At 33.1% G+C, this 26,773-nt stretch overlaps 1 long non-coding RNA gene across 1 annotated transcript; it reads left to right on the top strand.

The window, feature by feature from the left end:
* Positions 1-9,760: 9,760 nt before the first annotated feature.
* On the top strand, positions 9,761-19,606 carry LOC133645162 (uncharacterized). The gene is made up of 3 exons (XR_009824917.1): positions 9,761-10,037; positions 13,132-13,192; positions 19,501-19,606. It is a non-coding gene; the product is annotated as an uncharacterized LOC133645162 (long non-coding RNA).
* The last annotated feature ends 7,167 nt before the right edge of the window (positions 19,607-26,773 follow it).

Raw genomic sequence — 26,773 nt, 5'->3', positions numbered from 1 at the left:
GTATATGTATATATATCATATATTTATACAGTATATATTGCAATGACTTTTATATGTATGAATGTGTGTATATATATGTATATATATATATATTCATATTGCAATGACTTATATATATTTGTATATGTGCGTGTGTATATATATTATATTTATTGCAGTTAGATATACTCTATATTACAATGAGTTTTTTGTGTATATGTATAAATATACATCTATATATACATGTTTATATGCATGTATTTATATAAACATATATGTTTATATGTATATAAGTTATATATATGTATATACTGTGTATATATATGTACTGTATATATATATATATATATTGCAATATATATTAATATATTGCAATAAGTTATATATATATTGCAATGAGTTTTATATGTGTGTGTGTGTGTGTACACATGTATATTTATATATATATATATATATATATATATATATATATATATATATATGTATATATATATATATTGCAATGAGTTATATATTTGTATATATTTTATATACATATATATATATTGCAATAAGATATACTTTATATTACAATGAGTTTTATATATGTGTGTATATATAAATATACATACATTTTTATGCATGTATATATATATATTTTCTCATATATATATATATATGTATATATATATATATATATATATATATATATATATATATATATATATATATATATGTATATATATATATATATATATATATATATATATATATATATATATATATATATATATATATATATATATATGTATAGTTGTGAAGGAGTTATGTAGTCGTGTACCTGGGATGACTGATATTAAATATTCCTTATAAATTCTTAAAGTGCAATCAATGTCAGGTTAATAATTTATCTCTTAATCATCAAAACTTAATAAGCCGACTTTTACTTTGAAGTATTTTTATTCACTTCCTTCAGCAGCCGCCTGGACACTTCATTAGGTACATCCGCCTCGTGGACACTTCATTAGGTACACCCATAGAGGCGACAAAGTTCACCTTTGAGATTTTCCTCTAATAAAACTGGACTTTTATTCATGAAATATTTACTTGCTAGTCACACATTTCTCAAACCTTTCTAATAAAATAAAAGCTATTATGTAAGCCTTATTTTATTATGTAAGCCTTATTTTATTCATGCATTTATTTATTTTAGGCCCACATCAGGCCTGCGGTTCTACTAGCATCAAAATATATTTGCTGCCTTTTTCTGCTCCACGTTCATGAATTATTGTCCACACTTGCTGAGCGCTCACTTCAATAATGCATCACAGCAAACAAAAAGCCCTTTCAATTTTTAGCAAGCTAAGTCAGCTGCTGCTCATTGGCCAGAGCTGCTCTTTACTTCATTTACTCCTTCGCTCAGCAGCATCGCCACACGCTAACCACGCACTAACGACACGCTAATGACGCGCTAACCACGCACTGACCACACGCTAACCATGCGCTAACGACACGCTAACCACGCGCTAACCATGCACTAACCACACGCTAACCACGCACTGACCACACGCTAACCACGCGCTAACTACACGCTAACCACGCACTAACAACACACTAACCATGCGCTAACTACACGCTAACGACATGCTAACCATGCACTAATGACATGCTAACCATGCGCTAATGACGCGCTAACCACGCACTGACCACACGCTAACCATGCACAAACAACACACTAACCACGCGCTAACTACACACTAATGACATGCTAACCACGCGCTAATGACATGCTAACAACACGCTAACCATGCGCTAATGATGCGCTAACCACGCACTGAACACACGCTAACCATGCGCTAACGACACGCTAACGACGCACTAATCATGCACTAACCATGCGCTAACCATGCACTAACCACGCGCTAACTACACGCTAACCACACGCTAACTACATGCTAACCACGCACTAACAACACACTAACCACGTGCTAACTACATGCTAACCACATGCTAATGACACCCTTATGACCTGCTAACCATGCACTAACGACACGCTAACCACACGCCAACAACAACACGCTAACCATGCGCTAACGACACGCTAACAACACGCTAGCTATGCGCCAATGACACATTAACGACACGCTAACCACAAACTAGCCAGGCGCTATCCAAACGCTAACCATGCGCTAACGACACGCTAACCATGCGCTAACCACGCGCTAACCATGCGCTAACGACACGCTAACAACACGCTACCTATGCGCTAACGACACGCTAACGACCCGCTAACCACGCGCTAATGACACGCTAACCACGCGCTAACGACCCACTAACCACGTGCTAACCATGCGCTAACGACACGCTAACCACGCGCTAACAACACGCTAGCTATGCGCCAATGACACGTTAACGACACGCTAACCACAAGCTAGCCAGGCGCTATCCAAATGCTAACCATGCGCTAACGACACGCTAACCATGCGCTAACCACGCGCTAACGACACGCTAACAACACGCTACCTATGCGCTAACGACACGCTAATGACACACGCTAACCACGCGCTAATGACACGCTAACCACGTGCTAACCACGAGCTAAAGACACGCTAACCACGCGCTAACGACCCACTAACCACATGCTAACCACGCGCTAACAACCCGCTAACCACGAGCTAAAGACACGCTAACCACGCGCTAACGACCCACTAACCACATGCTAACCACGCGCTAACAACCCGCTAACCACGAGCTAAAGACACGCTAACCACGCGCTAACGACCCACTAACCACGTGCTAACCACGCGCTAACAACCCGCTAACCACGAGCTAAAGACACGCTAACCACGCGCTAACGACCCACTAACCACGTGCTAACCATGCGCTATCCAAGCGCTAACGACACGCTAAGATTGCGAGGCAAGTTTGTTCCACTTAGTTCCTAAACTTTGTCTCCTGCTCCTCTTTAACCTACTTCAGCAAATGAAGATCCTATAATTATCTCCAATTAAGAGAAAGAAGGACGAGCGGCGATGAAGGAAATCAACTTCATTATCTGCAACCTTTTTCTGCTTCTTCTCGCTGACCTCATTTGTGTTGACTTTGTTGTCACATTTGTGTTGACTTTATTGTCACATTTGTGTTGACTTTGTTGTCACTTTTGTGTTGACTTTGTTGTCACATTTGTGTTGACTTTGTTGTCAGATTTGTGTTGACTTTGTTGTCACTTTTGTGTTGACTTTGTTGTCACATTTGTGTTGACTTTATTGTCAGATTTGTGTTGACTTTATTGTCACATTTGTGTTGACTTTGTTGTCACATTTGTGTTGACTTTGTTGTCACATTTGTGTTGACTTTATTGTCACATTTGTGTTGACTTTGTTGTCACATTTGTGTTGACTTTATTGTCAGATTTGTGTTGACTTTGTTGTCACATTTGTGTTGACGTTGTTGTCACATTTGTGTTGACTTTGTTGTCACATTTGTGTTGACTTTATTGTCAGATTTGTGTTGACTTTATTGTCACATTTGTGTTGACTTTGTTGTCACATTTGTGTTGACGTTGTTGTCACATTTGTGTTGACTTTGTTGTCACATTTGTGTTGACTTTGTTGTCACATTTGTGTTGACTTTATTGTCACATTTGTGTTGACTTTGTTGTCACATTTGTGTTGACTTTATTGTCAGATTTGTGTTGACTTTGTTGTCACATTTGTGTTGACTTTGTTGTCACATTTGTGTTGACTTTGTTGTCACATTTGTGTTGACTTTATTGTCACATTTGTGTTGACTTTGTTGTCAGATTTGTGTTGACTTTATTGTCAGATTTGTGTTGACTTTGTTGTCACATTTGTGTTGACGTTGTTGTCACATTTGTGTTGACTTTGTTGTCACATTTGTGTTGACTTTATTGTCAGATTTGTGTTGACTTTATTGTCACATTTGTGTTGACTTTGTTGTCAGATTTGTGTTGACGTTGTTGTCACATTTGTGTTGACTTTGTTGTCACATTTGTGTTGACTTTATTGTCAGATTTGTGTTGACTTTATTGTCACATTTGTGTTGACTTTGTTGTCAGATTTGTGTTGACTTTGTTGTCACATTTGTGTTGACTTTGTTGTCACTTTTGTGTTGACTTTGTTGTCACATTTGTGTTGACTTTGTTGTCAGATTTGTGTTGACTTTGTTGTCACTTTTGTGTTGACTTTGTTGTCACATTTGTGTTGACTTTATTGTCAGATTTGTGTTGACTTTATTGTCACATTTGTGTTGACTTTGTTGTCACATTTGTGTTGACTTTGTTGTCACATTTGTGTTGACTTTATTGTCACATTTGTGTTGACTTTGTTGTCACATTTGTGTTGACTTTATTGTCAGATTTGTGTTGACTTTGTTGTCACATTTGTGTTGACGTTGTTGTCACATTTGTGTTGACTTTGTTGTCACATTTGTGTTGACTTTATTGTCAGATTTGTGTTGACTTTATTGTCACATTTGTGTTGACTTTGTTGTCACATTTGTGTTGACGTTGTTGTCACATTTGTGTTGACTTTGTTGTCACATTTGTGTTGACTTTGTTGTCACATTTGTGTTGACTTTATTGTCACATTTGTGTTGACTTTGTTGTCACATTTGTGTTGACTTTATTGTCAGATTTGTGTTGACTTTGTTGTCACATTTGTGTTGACTTTGTTGTCACATTTGTGTTGACTTTGTTGTCACATTTGTGTTGACTTTATTGTCACATTTGTGTTGACTTTGTTGTCAGATTTGTGTTGACTTTATTGTCAGATTTGTGTTGACTTTGTTGTCACATTTGTGTTGACGTTGTTGTCACATTTGTGTTGACTTTGTTGTCACATTTGTGTTGACTTTATTGTCAGATTTGTGTTGACTTTATTGTCACATTTGTGTTGACTTTGTTGTCACATTTGTGTTGACGTTGTTGTCACATTTGTGTTGACTTTGTTGTCACATTTGTGTTGACTTTATTGTCAGATTTGTGTTGACTTTATTGTCACATTTGTGTTGACTTTGTTGTCAGATTTGTGTTGACTTTGTTGTCACATTTGTGTTGACTTTGTTGTCACATTTGTGTTGACGTTGTTGTCACATTTGTGTTGACTTTGTTGTCACATTTGTGTTGACTTTATTGTCAGATTTGTGTTGACTTTATTGTCACATTTGTGTTGACTTTGTTGTCACATTTGTGTTGACTTTGTTGTCACATTTGTGTTGACTTTATTGTCACATTTGTGTTGACTTTGTTGTCACATTTGTGTTGACTTTGTTGTCACATTTGTGTTGACTTTGTTGTCACATTTGTGTTGACTTTGTTGCCAGAGATCACAATGTGCTTGTTCAGGTTGACCCTCGGCCATCAAATGATAGATTGTGTTACTACAAAATACTCCAATAGAAAGTCCTAATTATGGAATAAAATGTTTCAATTATAAGATATATAGTCATATTTGTGAGAAAAAATGTGAAACTATGACATAAAATGTCACGATTAGGAGATAAGATGTTACAATTATGAAGTAAAATGTCCTAATTACTAGAAAAAAATGTCATAATTACAAGATTATATGTCAAAATGATGAGATAAATGTCACAATTGTGAGATGAAATGTTACAATTTTGAGATAAATGTCATCATTTTGAGATAAAAAGTCATAATCACGAGATAAAATGTTACACTTATGAGATAAAATGTCACAATTATGAGAATAAATGTCATAATTACGAGATAAAATGTCAAGATTATGAGATAAAATGTCACAATTTTAAAATAAATGTGATAATCAGGAGATAAAAAGTCATAATTACGAGACAAAATGTCAAAATTATGAGATAAAATGTCACAATTAGCCAAGAATACAGAACATTTATAGGAACAAAGGACATTTATAGGAATAAAGAACATTTATAGGAATAAAGAACATTTATAGGAATAAAGAACATTTATAGGAACAAAGAACATTTATAGGAATAAAGAACATTTATAGGAACAAAGAACATTTATAGGAATAAAGAACATTTATAGGAACAAAGAACATTTATAGGAATAAAGAACATTTATAGGAATACAGAACATTCATAGGAATAAAGAACATTTATAGGAATACAGAACATTTATAAGAACAAAGAACATCTATAGGAATAAAGAACATTTATAGGAATAAAGAACATTTATAGGAATAAAGAACATTTATAGGAACAAAGAACATTTATAGGAATAAAGAACATTTATAGGAATAAAGAACATTTATAGGAATACAGAACATTTATAGGAATAAAGAACATTTATAGGAATACAGAACATTCATAGGAATAAAGAACATTTATAGGAATACAGAACATTTATAAGAACAAAGAACATTTATAGGAATAAAGAACATTTATAGGAATAAAGAACATCTATAGGAATAAAGAACATTTATAGGAATACAGAACATTTCTAAGAACAAAGAACATCTATAGGAATAAAGAACATTTATAGGAATAAAGAACATTTATAGGAATACAGAACATCTATAGGAACAAAGAACATTTATAGGAATAAAGAACATTTATAGGAACAAAGAACATTTATAGGAATAAAGAACATTCATAGGAATAAAGAACATTTATAGGAATAAAGAACATTTATAGGAATAAAGAACATTCATAGGAATAAAGAACATTTATAGGAATACAGAACATTTATAAGAACAAAGAACATCTATAGGAATAAAGAACATTTATAGGAATAAAGAACATTTATAGGAATAAAGAACATTTATAGGAACAAAGAACATTTATAGGAATAAAGAACATTTATAGGAATAAAGAACATTTATAGGAATACAGAACATTTATAGGAATAAAGAACATTTATAGGAATACAGAACATTCATAGGAATAAAGAACATTTATAGGAATACAGAACATTTATAAGAACAAAGAACATTTATAGGAATAAAGAACATTTATAGGAATAAAGAACATCTATAGGAATAAAGAACATTTATAGGAATACAGAACATTTCTAAGAACAAAGAACATCTATAGGAATAAAGAACATTTATAGGAATAAAGAACATTTATAGGAATACAGAACATCTATAGGAACAAAGAACATTTATAGGAATAAAGAACATTTATAGGAACAAAGAACATTTATAGGAATAAAGAACATTCATAGGAATAAAGAACATTTATAGGAATAAAGAACATTTATAGGAATAAAGAACATTCATAGGAATAAAGAACATTTATAGGAATACAGAACATTTATAAGAACAAAGAACATCTATAGGAATAAAGAACATTTATAGGAATAAAGAACATTTATAGGAATAAAGAACATTTATAGGAACAAAGAACATTTATAGGAATAAAGAACATTTATAGGAATAAAGAACATTTATAGGAATAAAGAACATTTATAGGAATACGGAACATTCATAGGAATAAAGAACATTTATAGGAATACAGAACATTTATAAGAACAAAGAACATTTATAGGAATAAAGAACATTTATAGGAATAAAGAACATCTATAGGAATAAAGAACATTTATAGGAATACAGAACATTTCTAAGAACAAAGAACATCTATAGGAATAAAGAACATTTATAGGAATAAAGAACATTTATAGGAATACAGAACATCTATAGGAACAAAGAACATTTATAGGAATAAAGAACATTTATAGGAACAAAGAACATTTATAGGAATAAAGAACATTCATAGGAATAAAGAACATTTATAGGAATAAAGAACATTTATAGGAATAAAGAACATTCATAGGAATAAAGAACATTTATAGGAATAAAGAACATTTATAGGAATAAAGAACATTTATAGGAATACAGAACATTTATAGGAATAAAGAACATTTATAGGAACAAAGAACATTTATAGGAATAAAGAACATTCATAGGAATACAGAACATTTATAGGAATAAAGAACATTTACAAGAACAAAGAACATTTATAGGAATAAAGAACATTTATAGGAATACAGAACATCTATAGGAACAAAGAACATTTATAGGAATAAAGAACATTTATAGGAACAAAGAACATTTATAGGAATAAAGAACATTCATAGGAATAAAGAACATTTATAGGAATAAAGAACATTTATAGGAATAAAGAACATTCATAGGAATAAAGAACATTTATAGGAATACAGAACATTTATAAGAACAAAGAACATTTATAGGAATAAAGAACATTTATAGGAATAAAGAACATCTATAGGAATAAAGAACATTTATAGGAATACAGAACATTTCTAAGAACAAAGAACATCTATAGGAATAAAGAACATTTATAGGAATAAAGAACATTTATAGGAATACAGAACATCTATAGGAACAAAGAACATTTATAGGAATAAAGAACATTTATAGGAACAAAGAACATTTATAGGAATAAAGAACATTCATAGGAATAAAGAACATTTATAGGAATAAAGAACATTTATAGGAATAAAGAACATTCATAGGAATAAAGAACATTTATAGGAATACAGAACATTTATAGGAATAAAGAACATTTATAGGAATACAGAACATTTATAGGAATAAAGAACATTTACAAGAACAAAGAACATTTATAGGAATAAAGAACATTTATAGGAATAAAGAACATTTATAGGAATACAGAACATTTATAGGAATAAAGAACATTTACAGGAATAAAGAACATTTATAAGAATAAAGAACATTTACAGGAATAAAGAACATTCATAGGAATAAAGAACATTTATAGGAATAAAGAACATTTATAGGAATAAAGAACATTTATAGGAATACAGAACATTTATAGGAATAAAGAACATTTACAGGAATAAAGAACATTTATAAGAATAAAGAACATTTACAGGAATAAAGAACATTTATAAGAATAAAGAACATTTACAGGAATAAAGAACATTCATAGGAATAAAGAACATTTATAGGAATAAAGAACATTCATAGGTGAGGAAACATATTTAAAATGTGTATCATATCAGATGAGGAAACATATTTAAAATGTGTATCATGTCAAAAATATTATATAAAATGTCACAATTTTGAGATCAAATGTCATAATTACGAGATAAATAACACAATTAGGAGATACAATGTCAAAAATATTAGATCAAATGTTACAATTATGAGATAAAATATCACAATAAAAGAAAGCCAAATTAGGTGTGAAGTTAACACAATCCATGTCCTACATGCTGGAAAACTTTGTAGCCGAGTTCAATTTATTTTAATTTAATTTTATTTTATGTTTGGTCATTTATTCACATCATTTTCTGTTGTGAACTTCCCCTAAAGTGTCTCTTACTGTAAATAGGTTCCACTCTATTATTTTCCGTTACATACCTTGTTGTTTCCCTGGGGAGTGATTTGGCGGTGGCACCTGTGTGAGCAGCTTCTTGTTTCCCCGGGGAGGTATTTGGCGGTGGCACCTGCGTGACCAGCTTCTTGTTTCCCCGGGGAGGTATTTGGCGGTGGCACCTGTGTGAGCAACTTCCGGGAGCGCCGACACTCGGAGCAGGTAAGTCATGTTTATGTTGTTTATACACTTTTTGCTGAAAGCCACTACTAGCGACCACGCAGTCTGATAGTTTATATATCAATGATGAAATCTTAACATTGCAACACATGCCAATACGGCCGGGTTAACTTATAAAGTGACATTTTAAATCTCCCGCTAAACTTCCGGTTCGAAACGCCTCTGAGGGTTGACGTATGCGCGTGACGTCAATCATTGAAACGGAAGTATTCGGACACCATTGAAGTCAATACGAAATAGCTCTGTTTTCATCTCATTATTCCACAGTATTCTGGACATCTGTGTTGGGGAATCTGTTGCAATTATGTTCATTGCATTATGGAGAAAGAAGCTGAGCAAGCAAAGAAGAAAGTTGTCGGTGCGAAGTGTCTATTTTGCGAGGGAAGTCAGCAACACAACACGTACACAGCCGGCGCTTCTTTGTTTACATTCCCGAAAGATGCAGTCAAGATGGAAGAACTCGGACAACAGAGACTCTTACCAGGAGGACTTTGATTTGGATACACAGACGCGATAACGTGAGTACACAGCTGCGCTTCCAAACATTTGGTCGCTTGCTATAACTAGCTCGAGCTAGTAGCTAGGAGCTAGGAGCTAGCATAACAAACACCTACGTGTTTTTATGCGGGATTAATTTGTGGCATATTAAATATAAGCCTGGTTGTGTTGTGGCTAATAGAGTATATATATGTCTTGTGTTTATTTACTGTTGTAGTCATTCCCAGCTGAATATCAGGTCCCACCCGCGCGCTTCCAAACATTTGATTGCTTGCCCGTACGTGCGTGTCATGTACGTAACTTTGGTTAAAGGCCTACTGAAATGAATTTTTTTTATTTAAACGGGGATAGCAGATCTATTCTATGTGTCATACTTGATCATTTCGCGATATTGCCATATTTTTGCTGAAAGGATTTAGTATAGAACAACGACGATAAAGATTGCAACTTTTGGTATCTGATAAAAAAAAGGCTTGCCCCTACCGGAAGTAGCGTGACGTAGTCAGTTGAACATATACGCAAAGTTCCCTATTGTTTACAATGATGGCCGCATGAAGTGAGAGAGATTCGGACCGAGAAAGCGACAATTTCCCCATTAATTTGAGCGAGGATGAAAGATTTGTGGATGAGTAAAGTGCAAGTGAAGGACTAGTGGGGAGTTGAAGCTATTCAGATAGGGAAGATGCTGTGAGAGCCGGGGGTGACCTGATATTCAGCTGGGAATGACTACAACAGTAAATAAACACAAGACATATATATACTCTATTAGCCACAACACAACCAGGCTTATATTTAATATGCCACAAATTAATCCTGCATAAAAACACCTGCGTGTTTGTTATGCTAGCTCCTAGCTCCTCTGCTAGCTCCTAGCTCCATAGAACACGCCAATACAATTCAAAGACCTGATCAACACACACAATCACTCAGCCCAAAAGACCGTTCACCTAACCCAAGGTTCATAAAGCTTATATATTTTAAGAAAGTTACGTACATACGCAAAAAAAAGTTGCGCACATACGGTCAAGCGATCAAATGTTTAGAAGCCAAAGCTGCATACTCACAGTAGCACGTCTGCGTCTTTGTCATCCAAATCAAAGTAATCCTGGTAAGAGTCTGTGTTGTCCCAGTTCTCTACAGGCGTCTGTGTATCGAAGTCAAAAGTCCTCCTGGTTAGAGTCTCTGTTATCCGAGTTCTTCCATCTTGACTGCATCTTTCGGGAATGTAAACAAAGAAGCGCCGGCTGTGTACTGTTGTTGCTGACTACGTTCTAAAAATACGTCCATTTCGCACCGACAACTTTCTTCTTTGCTTGCTCGGCTTCCTTCTCCATAATGCAATGAACATGATTGCAACAGATTCACGAACACAGATGTCCAGAATACTGTGGAATTATGAAATGAAAACAGAGCTTTTTCGTATTGGCTTCAATGTGGAAGGCATACCCGTGTTCGCCGGTCTACGTCACGCGCATACGTCATCCTCAGAGGCGTTTCGAACCGGAAGTTTAGCGGCAAATTTAAAATGTCACTTTATAAGTTAACCCGGCCGTATTGGCATGTGTTATAATGTTAAGATTTCATCATTGATATATAAACTATCAGACTGCGTGGTCGGTAGTAGTGGCTTTCAGTAGGCCTTTAAGAGGACTTAAAGGAAACTAAATGACCTCAAATATAGCTACAAATGAGGCATAATGATGCAATATGTACATATCGCTAGCCTAAATAGCATGTTAGCATCGATTAGCTTGCAGTCATGCAGTGACCAAGTATGTCTGATTAGCACTCCACACAAGTCAATAACATCAACAAAACTCACCTTTGTGCACTCATGCACAACGTTAAAAGTGTGGTGGACAAAATGAGACGGAAAAAGAAGTGGCATAAAACACGTCCCAGAAAGTCGGAGAAAGTTATACGTGTAAACAAACTATACGGTGAGTTCAGGGACCGCCAAAATTAGTAGGACAAAACGGCGCTCGCCAAATACTCGAATCAGTGAAGCATGTTTAATACAAACAGTGTGATTTATAACAATTAGGGAGGTTTGTGTCATGTTTGTCCTCCTACAGAAACCATACTAAAACAAAAAAATAGATTTTTTTTTCCCCTCATCTTTTTCCATTCTTCATACATTTTTGAAAAATCTCCAGAGAGCCACTAGGGCGGCGCTAAAGAGCCGCATGCGGCTCTAGAGCCGCGGGTTGCCGACCCCCGGGTTAGGTGAACGGTTGTTTGGGCTGAGTGAGTGTGTGTGTTGTGCAGGTGTTTGAATTGTATTGGCGGGTTATATATACGGGATCCCGTCCATATAACCCGCTCGAGCTATAACTAGCTCGAGCTAGTAGCTAGGAGCTAGCATAACAAACACCTAGGTGTTTTTATGCGGGATTAATTTGTGGCATATCAAATATAAGCCTGGTTGTGTTGTGGCTAATAGAGTATATATATGTCTTGTGTTTATTTACTGTTGTAGTCATTCCCAGCTGAATATCAGGTCACCCCCGGCTCTCACAGCATCTTCCACTCCCCACTAGTCCTTCACTTGCACTTTCCTCATTTAAAAATCTTTCATCCTCGCTCAAATTAATGGGGAAATCGTCGCTTTCTCGGTCTGAATCCCTCTCACTTCATGCGGCCATCATTGTAAACAATAGGGAACTTTGCGTATATGTTCAACTGACTACGTCACGCTACTTCCGGTAGGGGCAAGCCTTTTTTTATCAGATATCAAAAGTTGCGATCTTTATCATCGTTGTTCTATACTAAATCCTTTCAGCAAAAATATGGCAATATCGTGAAATGATCAAGTATGACACATAGAATAGATCTGGTATCCCCGTTTAAATAAAAAAATGTCATTTTAGTAGGCCTTTAAAGTATGTTGTAAGAATGCACACTGGCTTGTGTTGTGCTGTTAAGCATGCGGGTTAAATTCCCCAACTTTCTGTTTGTTAAATTGTTGTAAAAAAGCAGACTTTGATATGCTAAATGATGTGTGGATTAGCTTAAAGCTAGCAGCACTTATTACGGGGTTTCCTAGTCTGGTAAATTTGCGCAGGGGTCAAAAACAATGTGTGTGCATTATTTATTTATTTCTTTCTTCTGTAGTGGAGAGAAATGCTGTGGACTGTGTGTGACGCCCTCCTCTTTTTGGTCCTATCAAAAAAAGGTATGTCTGTTACGATTTTTTTTTGCATATTTTTTTATTTTTTATTGAATCAACATAAAAAAAACACAGTTAAGAGATAAAATGTCACAATTAGGAGATAAAATGTCACAATCATGAGATAAAATGTCACAATTTTGAGATAAATGTCATAATTAGGAGATAAAATGTCATAATCACAGGAAAAATGTCACAATTATAAGGTAAAATGTCGAAAATATTAGATAAAATGTAACAATTTTGAGATAAAATGTAACAATTTTGAGATAAAATGTAACAATTTTGAGATAAAATGTCATAATCACGAGATAAAATCTCAAAAATATTAGATAAAATGTCACAATTTTGAGGTAAAATGTCATAATTACGAGACCATTTTTTATAATTACGAGATAAAATGTTACAATTATGAGATACAATGTCACAATTATGAGATGAACTGTTACAATTATGAGATAAAATTTTACAATTATTAGATAAAATGTCACAATTATGAGATAAGATGTCACTATGAGATAAAATGTCACTATTATGAGATAAAATGTTACAATTAGGAGATAAAATGTCACAATTATGAGATAAAAAGTCATAATCACGAGATAAAATGTCACTATTATGAGATAAAATGTCACAATTTTGAGATAAATGTCATAATTAGGACATAAAATGTCATAATCAAAAATGAAAAATGTCACAATTATGAGATAAAATGTCAAAAATATTAGATAAAATGTCAAAAATATTAGATAAAATGTCACAATTTTGAGATAAAATGTCATAATTTTGAGATAAAATGTCATAATTAGGAGATACATGTCATAATTATGAGATAAAATGTTGTAATCACAAGAAAAATGTCACAATTATGATATGAAATGTCAAAAATATTAGATAAAATGTCATAATTTTGAGATAAAATATCATAATTACGAGATAAAATGTAAAAAATATTAGATAAAATGTCACAATTTTGAGATAAAATGTCATAATTACGAGAACATTTTTTATAATTACGAGATAAAATGATACAATTATGAAATAAAATGTCACAATTATGAGATAAAATGTCACAATTAGGAGATAAAATATCACAATTTTGAGATAAATGTCATAATTAGGAGATAAAATGTGATAATCACAAGAAAAATTTCACAATTATAAGATAAAATGTCAAAAATATTAGATAAAATGTAACAATTTTGAGATAAAATGTCATAATCACGAGATAAAAGCCCAAAAATATTAGATAAAATGTCACAATTTTGAGGTAAAATGTCATAATTACGAGACCATTTTTTATAATTACGAGATAAAATGTTACAATTATGAGATACAATGTCACAATTATGAGATGAACTGTTACAATTATGAGATACAATTTTACAATTATTAGATAAAATGTCACAATTATGAGATAAGATGTCACTATGAGATAAAATGTCACTATTATGAGATAAAATGTTACAATTAGGAGATAAAATGTCACAATTATGAGATAAAAAGTCATAATCACGAGATAAAATGTCACTATTATGAGATAAAATGTCACAATTTTGAGATAAATGTCATAATTAGGACATAAAATGTCGTCATCAAAAATGAAAAATGTCCCAATTATGAGATAAAATGTCAAAAATATTAGATAAAATGTCAAAAATATTAGATAAAATGTCACAATTTTGAGATAAAATGTCATAATTTTGAGATAAAATGTCATAATTAGGAGATAAATGTCATAATTAGGAGATAAAATGTTGTAATCACAAGAAAAATGTCACAATTATGATATGAAATGTCAAAAATATTAGATAAAATGTCATAATTTTGAGATAAAATATCATAATTACGAGATAAAATGTAAAAAATATTAGATAAAATGTCACAATTTTGAGATAAAATGTCATAATTACGAGAAAATGTTTTATAATTACGAGATAAAATGATACAATTATGAAATAAAATGTCACAATTATGAGATAAAATGTCACAATTAGGAGATAAAATATCACAATTTTGAGATAAATGTCATAATTAGGAGATAAAATGTGATAATCACAAGAAAAATTTCACAATTATAAGATAAAATGTCAAAAATATTAGATAAAATGTAACAATTTTGAGATAAAATGTCATAATCACGAGATAAAAGCTCAAAAATATTAGATAAAATGTCACAATTTTGAGATAAATGTCATAATTAGGACATAAAATGTCATCATCAAAAATGAAAAATGTCACAATTATGAGATAAAATGTCAAAAATATTAGATAAAATGTAAAAAATATTAGATAAAATGTCACAATTTTGAGATAAAATGTCATAATTTTGAGATGAAATGTCATAATTAGGAGATAAATGTCATAATTAGGAGATAAAATGTTGTAATCACAAGAAAAATGTCACAATTATGATATGAAATGTCAAAAATATTAGATAAAATGTCATAATTTTGAGATAAAATATCATAATTACGAGATAAAATGTAAAAAATATTAGATAAAATGTCACAATTTTCAGATAAAATGTCATAATTACGAGAACATTTTTTATAATTACGAGATAAAATGATACAATTATGAAATAAAATGTCACAATTATGAGATAAAATGTCACAATTATGAGATAAAATGTCACAATTAGGAGATAAAATATCACAATTTTGAGATAAATGTCATAATTAGGAGATAAAATGTGATAATCACAAGAAAAATTTCACAATTATAAGATAAAATGTCAAAAATATTAGATAAAATGTAACAATTTTGAGATAAAATGTCATAATCACGAGATAAAAGCTAAAAAATATTAGATAAAATGTCACAATTTTGAGGTAAAATGTCATAATTACGAGAATTTTTTTTATAATTACGAAATAAAATGTTACAATTATGAGATACAATGTCACAATTATGAGATGAACTGTTACAATTATGAGATAAAATTTTACAATTATTAGATAAAATGTCACAATTATGAGATAAAATGTCACTATGAGATAAAATGTCACTATTATGAGATAAAATGTTACAATTAGGAGATAAAATGTCACAATTATGAGATAAAAAGTCATAATCACGAGATAAAATGTCACTATTATGAGAGAAAATGTCACAATTTTGAGATAAATGTCATAATTAGGACATAAAATGTCATAATCAAAAATGAAAAATGTCACAATTATGAGATAAAATGTCAAAAATATTAGATAAAATGTAAAAAATATTAGATAAAATGTCACAATTTTGAGATAAAATGTCACAATTTTGAGATAAAATGTCATAATTTTGAGATACATGTCATAATTAGGAGATAAAATGTTGTAATCACAAGAAAAATGTCACAATTATGATATGAAATGTCAAAAATATTAGATAAAATGTCATAATTTTGAGATAAAATGTCATAATTACGAGAAATTTTTTTATAATTACGAGATAAAATGATACAATTATGAAATAAAATGTCACAATTATGAGATAAAATGTCACAATTAGGAGATAAAATATCACAATTTTGAGATAAATGTCATAATTAGGAGATAAAATGTGATAATCACAAGAAAAATTTCACAATTATAAGATAAAATGTAAAAAATATTAGATAAAATGTAACAATTTTGAGATAAAATGTCATAATCACGAGATAAAAGCTCAAAAATAGTAGATAAAATGTCACAATTTTGAGGTAAAATGTCATAATTACGAGAATTTGTTTTTATAATTACGAAATAAAATGTTACAATTATGAGATACAATGTCACAATTATGAGATAAAATGTCACAATTATGAGATAAAATATCACAATTTTGAGATAAATGTCATAATCACGAGATAAAATGTCATAATCACGAGATAAAAGCTCAAAAATATTAGATAAAATGTCACAATTTTGAGGTAAAATGTCATAATTACGAGAATTTTTTTTTTTAATTACGAAATAAAATGTTACAATTATGAGATACAATGTCACAATTATGAGATAAAATGTTACAATTATGAGATAAAATGTCACAATTATGAGATAAATGTCATAATTACAAGATAAAATGTCAAGATTATAAAATAAAATGTCACAATTTTGAGATAAAAAGTCCATTTTGAGATAAAATGTCAAAATTATTAGATAAAATGTCATAATTATGAGATAAAATGTTACAATTACGAGATAACATTTTACAATTATGAGAAAAAATGTCATATTTATGAGAAAAAATGTCATAATTACAAGATAAAATGTCATGATTATGAGATAAAATGTCACAATTTTGAGTTAAAAAGTCCATTTTGAGATCAAATGTAAAAATTATGAGATAAAATGTCATAATTATGAGATAAAATGTCACAATTATGAGATAAAATGTCCAAATTATGAGATGAAATGTCACAATTATGAGATAAAATGTCCTAATTATGAGATAAAATGTCACAATTTTGAGATAATTGTGATAATTAGGAGATAAAAAGTCATAATTACGAGTCAAAATTATGAGATAAAATGTTACAATTAGGAGATAAAATGTCATAATTAGCCAAGAATAAAGAACATTTATAGGAATAAAGAACATTTATAGGAATACAGAACATTTATAGGAATAAAGAACATTTAATAGGAATAAAGAACATTTATAGGAATAAAGAACATTTACAGGAATAAAGAACATTAATAGGAATATACAACATTTATATGAATAAAGAACATTCATAGGTGAAGAAACATATTTAAAATGTGTATCGTATTAGGTGAAGAAACATATTTAAAATGTGTATCATATTAGGTGAAGAAACATTTAAAATGTGTATCATATTAGGTGAGGAAACATTTAAAATGTGTATCATATTAGGTGAAGAAACATATTTAAAATGTGTATCAAAGTAGGTGAAGAAACATATTTAAAATGTGTATCATATTAGGTGAGGAAACATATTTAAAATGTGTATCATATTAGGTGAAGAAACATATTTAAAATGTGTATCAAATTAGGTGAAGAAACATATTTATAATGTGTATCATATTAGGTGAAGAAACATATTTAAAATGTGTATCATATTAGGTGAAGAAACATATTTAAAATGTGTATCATATTAGGTAAGGAAACATATTTAAAATGTGTATCATATTAGGTGAAGAAACATATTTAAAATGTGTATCATATTAGGTGAAGAAACATATTTAAAATGTGTATCATATTAGGTGAGGAAACATATTTAAAATGTGTATCATATTAGGTGAAGAAACATATTTAAAATGTGTATCATATTAGGTGAGGAAACATATTTAAAATGTGTATCATATTAGGTGAGGAAACATTTAAAATGTGTATTATATTAGATGAAGAAACACATCTAAAATGTGTATCATATTTGGTGAAGAAACATATTTAAAATGTGTATCATATTAGGTGAAGAAACATATTTAAAATGTGTATCAAAGTAGGTGAAGAAACATATTTAAAATGTGTATCATATTAGGTGAAGAAACATATTTAAAATGTGTATCATATTAGGTGAGTAAACATATTTAAAATGTGTATCATATTAGGTGAAGAAACATATTTAAAATGTGTATCATATTAGGAGAAGAAACATTTAAAAATGTGTATCATATTAGGTGAGGAAACATATTTAAAATGTGTATCATATTAGATGAAGAAACACATTTAAAATGTGTATAATATTAGGTGAAGAAACATATTTAAAATGTGTATCATATTAGGTGAAGAAACATATTTAAAATGTGTATCATATTAGGTGAAGAAACATATTTAAAATGTGTATCATATTAGGTGAAGAAACATTTAAAATGTGTATCATATTAGGTGAAGAAACATATTTAAAATGTGTATCGTATTAGGTGAAGAAACATATTTAAAATGTGTATCGTATTAGATGAAGAAACACATTTAAAATGTGTATCATATTAGGTGAAGAAACATATTTAAAATGTGTATCATATTAGGTGAAGAAACATATTTAAAATGTGTATCATATTAGATGAAGAAACATTTAAAAATGTGTATCATATCAGATGAAGAAACATATTTAAAATGTGTATCATGTCAAAAATATTATATAAAATGTCACAATTTTGAGATCAAATGTCATAATTACGAGATAAATAACACAATTATGAGATAAAATGTCACAATAAAAGAAAGCCAAAACAGGTGTGAAGTTAACACAATCCATGTCCTACATGCTGGAAAACTTTGTAGCCGAGTTAAATTTTATTTTATTTTATTTTATGTTTGGTCATTTATTCACATCATTTTTTGTTGTGAACTTCCCCTAAAGTGTCTCTTACTGTAAATAGGTTCCACTCTATTATTTTCCGTTACATACCTTGATGTTTCCCTGGGGAGTGATTTGGCGGTGGCACCTGTGTGAGCAGCTTCCGTGAGCGCCGACACTCGGAGCAGGTAAGTCATGTTTATGTTGTTTATACACTTTTTGCTGGTCGCTCTTAAAGTATGTTGTAAGAATGCACACTGTCTTGTGGCGTGCTGTTAAGCATGCGGGTTAAATTCCCCAACTTTCTGTTTGTTAAATTGTTGTAAAAAAGCGGGCTTTGATATGCTAAATGATGTGTGGATTAGCTTAAAGCTAGCGGCACTTATTACGGGGTTTCCTGGTCTGGTGAGTTTGCGCAGGGGTCAAAAACAATGAGTGTGCATTATTTATTTATGTCTTTATTCTGTAGTGGGGAGAAATGCTGTGGACTGTGTGTGACGCCCTCCTCTTTTTGGTCCTATCAAAAAAAGGTATGTCTGTTATGATTATTTTTTGCATATTTTTATTTTTATTTTTTTTTATTGAATCAATATAAAAAAATAATAATTAGGAGATAAAATGTCACAATTAGGAGATAAAATTGTCATAATCACAAAAAAAATTCACAATTATAAGATACGATTTTAAAAATATTAGATAAAATGTAACAATTTTGAGATAAAATGTCATAATCACGATATAAAATGTCATAATCACGAGATAAAATGTCATAATCACTAGATAAAATGTAAAAAATATTAGATAAAATGTCACAATTTTGAGGTAAAATGTCATAATAATTACGAGAAATTTTTTTATAATTATGAGATAAAATGTTACAATTATGAGATAAAATGTCACAATTAGGAGATAAAATGTCACAATTAGGAGATAAAATGTCACAATTAGGAGATAAATGTCACAATTAGGAGATAAAATGTTATAATCACAAAAAAATTTCACAATTATAAGATAAAATTTTAAAAATATTAGATAAAATGTAACAATTTTGAGATAAAATGTCATAATCACGATATAAAATGTCATAATCACGAGATAAAATGTAAAAAATATTAGATAAAATGTCACAATTTTGAGGTAAAATGTCATAATAATTACGAGAACATTTTTTATAATTATGAGATAAAATGTTACAATTATGAGATAAAATGTCACAATTATGAGATAAAATGTTACAAATATGAGATAAAATGTTACAATTATGAGATAAAATGTCACAATTATCAGAATCAGAATAGATTTCTTGCCATTGTTTGAGAATGGGTTCACAAACTAGGAATTTTTCTTGGTGCAAACGTGCGACATATAACACATATTTGGTATAAAAAGAGCTGTAACCGAGCTATCAGATAGACTTAGAAGGGATTTAAGGAATTCAAGGAGCTGCTGTTAGGAGTTCTTGTTCATTTGCCTGATGGCCGAGGGGAAAAAACTGTTCAGGTGGCGGGAGGTGTGGGTCTGGATGAGCGTAGTCTCCTGCCTGAGGGGAGAGGGGAGAATAGTGTGTGTCCAGGGTGAGAAGAGTCAGCTGTGATCCGACCCACACGCCTCCTGGTCCTGGAGGAGAACAAGTCCTGGAGGGATGAGAGCTTGCAGCCAATCACCTTCTCCGCAGCACGTACGATGCGCTGCAGTCTATTCTTATCCTGGACTGTGGCGCCGGGGAACCACACTGTGATGGAGGAGGTCAGGAAGGACTCTATGATGGCTGAGTAAAACTGCACCAGCATCTCGGTCGGCACCTTAAGTTTCCTCAGCTGCCGCAGGAAGTACATCCTCTGCTGGGCCTTCTTGATGAGGGAGCTGATGGTCAGCTCCAACTTGAGGTCCTGGGTGATGGTGGTGCCCAAGAAACGGAAGGAGTCCACAATGGGGACGGGGGTGGGAGAGTCAATCAGGGTGAGGGTGGCTGGTGGGGCTGTGACTTTCCTGAAGTCCATGATCATCTCCACTGTTTTCTGGGCGTTCAGCTCCAGGTTGTTGAGGCTGCACCAGGACGTCAGCCGGTCCACCTCTCTCCTGTAGGCGGACTCATCGCCATTCGAGATGAGCCCGATGAGGGTGGTGTCATCCGCAAACTTGAGCAGTTTTACGGATTGGTGACTGGCGGTGCAGCAGTTTGTATACAGGGAGAAGAGCCAGGGGGAGAGTACACAGCCCTGAGGAGTACCAGTGTTTGTGGTTCGACTGTCCGAGACAATCTTCCTCAGCCGTACGTGCTGTCTTCGGTCTGTCAGGAAGTCATTAATCCAACTGCAGAGGGAGTCGGGCACGCTGAGCTGGTAGAGCTTGTCTCGTAGCAGTCCAGGGAGGATGGTGTTGAAGGCAGAGCTGAAGTCCACAAACAGGATCCTAGCGTAGGTTCCTGGGGAGTCCAGATGCTCCAGGATGAAGTGGAGGGCCAGGTTCACTGCATCATCCACAGACCTGTTGGCTCTGTAGGCAAACTGCAGTGGGTCCAGGAGGGGGGCAGTGATGTCCTTGAGGTGGGGCAGGACCAAGCGCTCAAAGGACTTCATGACCACAGACGTCAGCGCGACCGGCCTGTAGTCATTTAGTCCTGTGATCCGTGCTTTCTTGGGGACAGGGACAATGGTAGAGGTCTTAAAGCAGGACGGCACGCGGCATAGCTCCAGAGAGGTGTTAAAAATGTCAGTGAAGACAGGAGCCAGCTGGTCCGCACAGTGTCTGAGAGTGGAGGGGGAGACACCATCCGGCCCGGGGGCCATCCGCGTATTCAGCTTCAAGAACTGCCGGCGTACATCCTCTTCTTTGATGGAGAGGGTCTTTACAGTCAGTGGCCTAGTGGTTAGAGTGTCCGCCCTGAGATCAGTAGGTTGTGAGTTCAAACCCCGGTCGAGTCATACCAAAGACTATAAAAAAATGGGACCCATTACCCCCCTGCTTGGCACTCAGCATAAAGGGTTGGAATTGGGGGTTGAATCACCGCACAATTCTGGTGCTGTAGTTGTAGGAGATGTCTCAAAACGTCATCAAGAGTCCCGACTAAACCCGTAAATGTAAGAAAATGTAAGAAAATGCACATTTTCATAAATTTTTTTTTTGCTAAAATGTAGTAAAAAAATTCCAAAAAACGGACTTGCTTCAGCAGCACAATTCTGGTGCTGTAGTTGTAGGAGATGTCTCAAAACGTCATCAGGAGTCCCGATCAAACCCGTAAATGTAAGAAAATGCATATTTTACGAAAAAATGTTTTTGCTAAAATGTCGTAAGGGGGGACCCTTACAAAAAATTCCAAAAAACGGACTTGCTTCAGCAGCACAATTCTGGTGCTGTAGTTGTAGGAGATGTCTCAAAACGTCATCAGGAGTCCCGACTAAACCCGTAAATGTAAGAAAATGCATATTTTCAGAAATTTTTTTTTTGCTAAAATGTCGTAAAAATTCCAAAAAACGGACTTGCTTCAGCAGCACAATTCTGGTGCTGTAGTTGTAGGAGATGTCTCAAAACGTCATCAGGAGTCCCGACAAAACCAGAAAATGGAAGAAATGAGAAGAAAATGCATATTTTACGAGAAAAATTTTTTTTGCAAAATGTCGTAAAAAAATTCAAAAGAACGGACTTGCTTCAGCAGCACAATTCTGGTGCTGTAGTTGTAGGAGATGTCTCAAAACGTCATCAGGAGTCCCGACTAAACCCGTAAATGTAAGAAAATGTAAGAAAATGCATTTTTTAAGAAAAACATTTTTTGCTAAAATGTCGTAAGGGGGGACCCTGTCGTAAAAATGCCAAAAAACGGACTTGCTTCAGCAGCACAATTCTGGTGCTGTAGTTGTAGGAGATGTCTCAAAACGTCATCAGGAGTTCCGACTAAACCCGAAAATGGAAGAAATTAGAAGAAAATGCATATTTTACGGAAAAAATTTTTTTTGCAAAATGTCGTAAAAAAAATTCAAAAAAACGGACTTGCTTCAGCAGCACAATTCTGGTGCTGTAGTTGTAGGAAATGTCTCAAAACGTCATCAGGAGTCCCGACTAAACCCGTAAATGTAAGAAAATGTAAGAAAATGCATTTTTTAAGAAAAACATTTTTTGCTAAAATGTCGTAAGGGGGGACCCTGTCGTAAAAATGCCAAAAAACGGACTTGCTTCAGCAGCACAATTCTGGTGCTGTAGTTGTAGGAGATGTCTCAAAACGTCATCAGGAGTTCCGACTAAACCCGAAAATGGAAGAAATTAGAAGAAAATGCATATTTTACGAAAAAAAATTTTTTTGCAAAATGTCGTAAAAAAAATTAAAAAAAACGGACTTGCTTCAGCAGCACAATTCTGGTGCTGTAGTTGTAGGAGATGTCTCAAAACGTCATCAGGAGTCCCGACTAAACCCGTAAATGTAAGAAAATGTAAGAAAATGCATTTTTTAAGAAAAACATTTTTTGCTAAAATGTCGTAAGGGGGGACCCTGTCGTAAAAATGCCAAAAAACGGACTTGCTTCAGCAGCACAATTCTGGTGCTGTAGTTGTTGGAGATGTCTCAAAACGTCATCAGGAGTCCCGACTAAACCCGAAAATGGAAGAAATTAGAAGAAAATGCATATTTTACGAAAAAAAAAATTTTTTGCAAAATGTCGTAAAAAAAATTCAAAAAAACGGACTTGCTTCAGCAGCACAATTGTGGTGCTGTAGTTGTAGGAGATGTCTCAAAACGTCATCAGGAGTCCCGACTAAACCCGTAAATGTAAGAAAATGTAAGAAAATGCATTTTTTAAGAAAAACATTTTTTGCTAAAATGTCGTAAGGGGGGACCCTGTCGTATGAATTCCAAAAAACGGACTTGCTTCAGCAGTACAATTCTGGTGCTGTAGTTGTAGGAGATGTCTCAAAACGTCATCAGGAGTCCCGACTAAACCCGAAAATGGAAGAAATTAGAAGAAAATGCATAATTTACGGAAAAAAAATATTTTGCAAAATGTTGTAAAAAAAATTCAAAAAAACGGACTTGCTTCAGCAGCACAATTCTGGTGCTGTAGTTGTAGGAGATGTCTCAAAACGTCATCAGGAGTCCCGACTAAACCCGTAAATGTAAGAAAATGTAAGAAAATGCATTTTTTAAGAAAAACATTTTTTGCTAAAATGTCGTAAGGGGGGACCCTGTCGTAAAAATGCCAAAAAACGGACTTGCTTCAGCAGTACAATTCTGGTGCTGTAGTTGTAGGAGATGTCTTAAAACGTCATCAGGAGTCCCTACAAAACCTAAAAATGGCATAAAATGCTTTTTTTGGGAAAACTTTTTTTTTACAAAAAAAAATTCAAAAAACGGACTTGTTTGAGCAGCACAATTCTGGTGCTGTAGTTGTAGGAGATGTCTCAAAACGTCATCAGGAGTCCCGAGTAAACCCGTAAATGTAAGAAAATGTAAGAAAATACATTTTTTAAGAAAAACATTTTTTGCTAAAATGTCGTAAGGGGGGACCCTGTCGTAAAAATTCCAAAAAACGGACTTGCTTCAGCAGCACAATTCTGGTGCTGTAGTTGTAGGAAATGTCTCAAAACGTCATCAGGAGTCCCGACTAAACCCGAAAATGGAAGAAATTAGAAGAAAATGCATATTTTACAGAAAAAAAATATTTTGCAAAATGTCGTAAAAAAAATTCAAAAAAACTGACTTGCTTCAGCAGCACAATTCTGGTGCTGTAGTTGTAGGAGATGTCTCAAAACGTCATCAGGAGTCCCGACTAAACCCGAAAATGTAAGAAAATGCATTTTTTAAGAAAAACATTTTTTGCTAAAATGTCGTAAGGGGGGACCCTGTCGTAAAAATTCCAAAAAACGGACTTGCTTCAGCAGCACAATTCTGGTGCTGTAGTTGTAGGAAATGTCTCAAAACGTCATCAGGAGTCCCGACTAAACCCGAAAATGGAAGAAATTAGAAGAAAATGCATATTTTACGAAAAAAAAATATTTTGCAAAATGTCGTAAAAAAAATTAAAAAAAACGGACTTGCTTCAGCAGCACAATTCTGGTGCTGTAGTTGTAGGAGATGTCTCAAAACGTCATCAGGAGTCCCGACTAAACCCGAAAATGTAAGAAAATGCATTTTTTAAGAAAAACATTTTTTGCTAAAATGTCGTAAGGGGGGACCCTGTCGTAAAAATGCCAAAAAACGGACTTGCTTCAGCAGCACAATTCTGGTGCTGTAGTTGTAGGAGATGTCTCAAAACGTCATCAGGAGTTCCGACTAAACCCGAAAATGGAAGAAATTAGAAGAAAATGCATATTTTACGGAAAAAATTTTTTTGGCAAAATGTCGTAAAAAAAATTCAAAAAAACGGACTTGCTTCAGCAGCACAATTCTGGTGCTGTAGTTGTAGGAGATGTCTCAAAACGTCATCAGGAGTCCCGACTAAACCCGAAAATGTAAGAAAATGCATTTTTTAAGAAAAACATTTTTTGCTAAAATGTCGTAAGGGGGGACCCTGTCGTAAAAATGCCAAAAAACGGACTTGCTTCAGCAGCACAATTCTGGTGCTGTAGTTGTAGGAGATGTCTCAAAACGTCATCAGGAGTCCCGACTAAACCCGAAAATGGAAGAAATTAGAAGAAAAAGCATATTTTACGAAAAAAAATGTTTTTGCAAAATGTCGTAAAAAAATTTCAAAAAAACGGACTTGCTTCAGCAGCACAATTCTGGTGCTGTAGTTGTAGGAGATGTCTCAAAACGTCATCAAGAGTCCCGACTAAACCCGTAAATGGAAGAAAATGTAAGAAAATGCATTTTTTACGAAAAACATTTTTTTCTAAAATGTCGTAAGGGGGGACCCTGTCGTAAAAATGCCAAAAAACGGACTTGCTTCAGCAGCACAATTCTGGTGCTGTAGTTGTAGGAGATGTCTCAAAACGTCATCAGGAGTCCCGACTAAACCCGAAAATGGAAGAAATTAGAAGAAAATGCATATTTTACGGAAAAAAAATATTTTGCAAAATGTCGTAAAAAAAATTCAAAAAAACGGACCTGCTTCCGCAGCACAATTCTGGTGCTGTAGTTGTAGGAGATGTCTCAAAACGTCATCAGGAGTCCCGACTAAACCCGTAAATGTAAGAAAATGTAAGAAAATGCATTTTTTAAGAAAAACATTTTTTGCTAAAATGTCGTAAGGGGGGACCCTGTCGTAAAAATTCCAAAAAACGGACTTGCTTCAGCAGTACAATTCTGGTGCTGTAGTTGTAGGAGATGTCTCAAAACGTCATCAGGAGTCCCGACTAAACCCGTAAATGTAAGAAAATGCATTTTTTAAGAAAAACATTTTTTGCTAAAATGTCGTAAGGGGGGACCC

This window comes from Entelurus aequoreus, linkage group LG28 (assembly GCF_033978785.1).
Source record: "Entelurus aequoreus isolate RoL-2023_Sb linkage group LG28, RoL_Eaeq_v1.1, whole genome shotgun sequence".
NCBI lineage: Eukaryota > Metazoa > Chordata > Actinopteri > Syngnathiformes > Syngnathidae > Entelurus > Entelurus aequoreus.
This window is presented reverse-complemented; position numbering and strand designations above follow the sequence as displayed.